The sequence below is a fragment of the Salvelinus namaycush genome, chromosome 6 (assembly GCF_016432855.1).
Source record: "Salvelinus namaycush isolate Seneca chromosome 6, SaNama_1.0, whole genome shotgun sequence".
Classification (NCBI taxonomy): Eukaryota; Metazoa; Chordata; class Actinopteri; order Salmoniformes; family Salmonidae; genus Salvelinus; species Salvelinus namaycush.
In genome coordinates, this window is record NC_052312.1 from 50,980,816 (window position 1) to 50,985,476 (window position 4,661).

Here is a 4,661-nt window from a genome sequence, read left to right on the forward strand (position 1 = left end):
ATGACGTGTTTCTGCGTAAGACGCGAAGGGTTAAGGACTCTGGGACTCAACACCTCCATCTGCAACTGGATCCTGGACTTCCTGACAGGCGGCCCCCATGTGGTAAGAGTAGGCAACAACACGTCTGCCACGCTGATCCTTAACACTGGGGCCCCTCAGGGTTGTGTACTTAGTCCCCTCCTGTATTCACTGTTCCCCCACGACTGCGTGGCCAAACACGACTCCAACACCATCATTAAGTTTGCTGACGGCACAACAGTGGTAGGCCTGATCACCGACAACGATGAGACGGTCTATAGCGAGGAGGTCAGAGACCTGGCAGTGTGACAACCTCTCCCTCAATGTGAGCAAGACAAAGGAGCTGATCGTGGACTACAGAAAAAGGCAGGCCGAACAGACCCCCATTAACATCAACTGGGCTGTAGTGGAGTGGGTTGAGAGCTTCAAGTTCCTTGGTGTCCACATCACCAACGAACTATCATAGTCCAAACATACCAAGACAGTCGTGAAGAGGGCACGACAAAACCTTTTCCCCCTCAGGAGACTGAAAAGATTTGGCATGGGTCCCCAGATCCTCAAAAGGTTCTACAGCTGCACCATCGAGAGCATCCTGACCGGTTGCATCACCGCCTGGTATGGCAACTGCTGGGCATCTGACCGTAAGGCGCTACAGAGGGTAGTGCAAGTTATAGACTGTTTTCTATGCTACCGCACGGCAAGCGGGACCGGAGGGCCAAGTCTAGGACCAAAATACTCCTCAACAGCTTCTACCCCCAAGCCATAAGACTGCTGAACAATTAATCAAATGGCCACCGGACTATTTGCATTGACCCTCCCTCCCTTTTGTACACTGCTGCTACTCGCTGTTTATTATCTATGCATAGTCACTTCACCCCTACCTACATGTACACTGCTGCTACTCGCTGTTTATTATCTATGCATAGTCACTTCACCCCTACCTACATGTACACTGCTGCTACTCGCTGTTTATTATCTATGTATAGTCACTTCACCCCTACCTACATGTACACTGCTGCTACTCGCTGTTTATTATCTATGCATAGTCACTTCACCCCTACCTACATGTACACTACTGCTACTCGCTGTTTATTATCTATGCATAGTCACTTCACCCCTACCTACATGTACAAATGACCTCAACTAACCTGTACCCCCGCACACTGACTCGTTACCAGTACCCCCTATATATAGCCTCGTTATTCTTATTCTTATTGTGTTACTTTTTATTCTTATTTTTTACTTTAGTCTATTTAGTAAATATTTTCTTAACTCTTCTTGAACTGCACTGTTGGTTAAGGGCTTGTAAGTAAGCATTTCACGGTAAAGTCTACACTTGTTGTATTCGGCGCATGTGACAAATAAAGTTTGATTTGATTTAGTATATCAATATATGCACATAAAGGCGTTTCTCACATAATTCATTTTACCATCAGGAAAAGATCCCACCTTGTCTTTTTTTTTTTTTTGTTGACATTTGGAGAGTTTGTGGTTTCCATCAGGCCATGAGGCCTGTTGTGAAAGAATATTATTCGACATGTACTTTACTTGCATAAAAAGGATGGATGGAAACCTGGCAAGTGAGAGTGTCGTATTTGGTCAACAAAAAACTGTAATGGCTTATTTGCTATGTGAGGTTTATTTGATAGAATAGACGTTTCGAACTTTGTGAACAACACTTTGGGGTGCGTTCGTAAATTCACCCTGTCTATTTGCTCTGATTTCAGAGCACTCTCATCTGAGTGTGCCAGAGCGCAGAATAACTGATGAATTTACGAACACTTACCACCCGTTGAATATGGCCGGTGTCAGTAAACATCGGCAAAAAAGCATTATGAAATTATTGCCAGTAGCACAGTTTCAGTCACCAACACTCTGGATAACATGAAAACACCATAACCATCTCTGCTAGGGTGAGTAAAATGGTCAGAGTGAGATTTTCTCTCATTTGTGTCTGGAAGTAGCTAGCCAGTTAGCTTGGGCGCTTGACTGCCAAGGGCGGACTCTGAGTGCACTCTGACACTCCAGATTGAATTTAGAACACATTCTATCGGAGTTGTCTCGAGATGGTTATGCATATTCATGACCTGAGGCTATTAGCATATCATTTTCTGCGTTGAATACAGGCGGTTGACGTCAACAACCCTCATTGAGTATTCAAACATGTATAAATAATTAGATGTATCCACCAATCCAAAGAGAGGAATAGGCGAGAGCTTGACAGCCCGCCATGTCGCTTTGTGGACAACAACTCCCATTGTTAGGGCGGAGAGAGACAGGTATTGTCAGGAAATAGTGTCCGTTTATCCTTCTTCGGTTTAGCTATTTTTTTATATTTTTTTACATTATATGAAGTTTAGCTAGCCAACGTTGCCATGACATCGCCTACAAGGGTGATCGGAGGTTAGGTCGTTATCAATAGAACGTCACAAGACAGTGCAGAGCGTTCGATTTGGCTGCTGGGGACCAAGGAGACCAACAGCTCCGCTAAAACCATTAATAATAACAATTATTTATTACATTTGTAAAGCGTTTTTCATTATTCAAGAATCATCTCAAAGCGTATAAAATAAGTTATAATAGAACAAGTTTAAAAACAAATATATATAACCATATCAGTAACGCGCCAATCAAAGTATTGGAGGAAAGGTAGGCCAGCTGTTAAAGATGAGTCTTAAGGCCTGCTTTAAAAGCTCAAACACTGAACAGCCCTGCGATTGTCAGGAAGGGACTTCCAAAGGCGTGGTGTGTGGGAGGAAAATGCACGGTTCCCCATTGTTCGGAGCCGGGTGCATGCAGTTTGGCTTCATGCACCCAGAAAACTGCGTGCCGTTTTCAAGGAATTGTTAAATAAATGTTAACTAGGCTATTAATATCATCACTTTAGAACATACCTACAAAATGTCCTATTATTATATGCAAAACAATTGCGCACATTTAGCTAAATCACCATCAGGGTTATAGACCTACAGCAAGTAAACTACCTGCTTTTCATGATCAGTAAACATCAATTGATCACGCAATTTCAGATAGGTGAGAGTTGCCTCTCGATATCTTTCAATATTGCCCACATATTCTACATCTGCATTGCTTGCTGTTTGGGGGTTCAGTCTGTGTAACAGCTTTCTTCCTGGGATGAAGGAGAGGACCAAAATGCAGCGGCTAGTGTTCAACATGATTTAATAAAGAAGAGACAATAACGTGAACACTATACAAAATAACAAATGTGAAAACCGAGACAGTCCTATCTGGTGCAGAACACAAAGACAGAAGACAACCACCCACAACTCCCAACACAAAACAAGCCACCTATATATGATTCTCAATCAGGGACAACGATTGACAGCTGCCTCTGATTGAGAACCATATTAGGCTGAACACAGAAACAGACAAACTAGACACACAACATAGAATGCCCACCCAGCTCAGGTCCTGACCAACACTAAACAAGCAAAACACACAAGAACTATGGTCAGGACGTGACAGTCTGGGTTTCTTCTGTATAGCACTTTGTGACATCTGCTGATGTAAAACGGGATTTATAAATACATTTGATTGATTGATTGACCATTAATTGGATATGAGTGATATAAAATAAAAGTGAACTATACCTGAAAAGTATGTGTGGTTGAGGTTAATTTAGCATCCTTTGTGGGCTCTGCCTGTCAAGCAGCAGAAGGGCGCATTTGCCGATGTAACGTTACTGTTTGTAAACTGATCATGTTTACTTTGCAAGCTACGGGTAGAAACTTTGTACAGTTGACTAAACATAGTGGTATGTAGACCTAATGTACTTTTTTTCTGCAACCAGCTACCTAGCGAAGTTATTATCACATGTTCAACCGTTTTAACGATTTCCGCTGACAGACATGATTGGCAACGTTGATTGATGGGCCACGTCAATTTTGCCAACTACCTAACAGATCACGTCGATGTGGCTAGTTAACAAGCTAACTGCAACTAGCTAACAGATCACGTCAATATGGCTAGTTAACAAGCTAACTGTAACTAGCTAACATACCACGTCAATATGGCTGGTTAACAAGCTAACTGTAACTAGCTAACAGATCACGTCGATATGGCTGGTTAACAAGCTAACTAACTAGCTAACAGATCACGTCGATATGGCTGGTTAACAAGCTAACTGTAACTAGCTAACAGATCTCGTCGATATGGCTAGTTAACTAGCTAACAGATCACGTCAATATGGCTAGTTGACAAGCTAACTGTAACTAGCTAACAGATCACGTCAATATGGCTAGTTGACAAGCTAACAGTAACTAGCTAACAGATCACGTCGATATGGCTGGTTAACAAGCTAACAGTAACTAGCTAACAGATCACGTCGATATGGCTGGTTAACAAGCTAACAGTAACTAGCTAACAGATCACGTCAATATGGCTAGTTGACAAGCTAACAGTAACTAGCTAACAGATCACGTCGATATGGCTAGTTGACAAGCTAACAGTAACTAGCTAACAGATCATGTCAATATGGCTAGTTAACAAGCTAACTGTAACTAGCTAACAGATCACGTCAATATGGCTAGTTAACAAGCTAACAGTAACTAGCTAACAGATCACGTCAATATGGCTAGTTGACAAGCTAACAGTAACTAGCTAACAGATCACGTCGATATGGC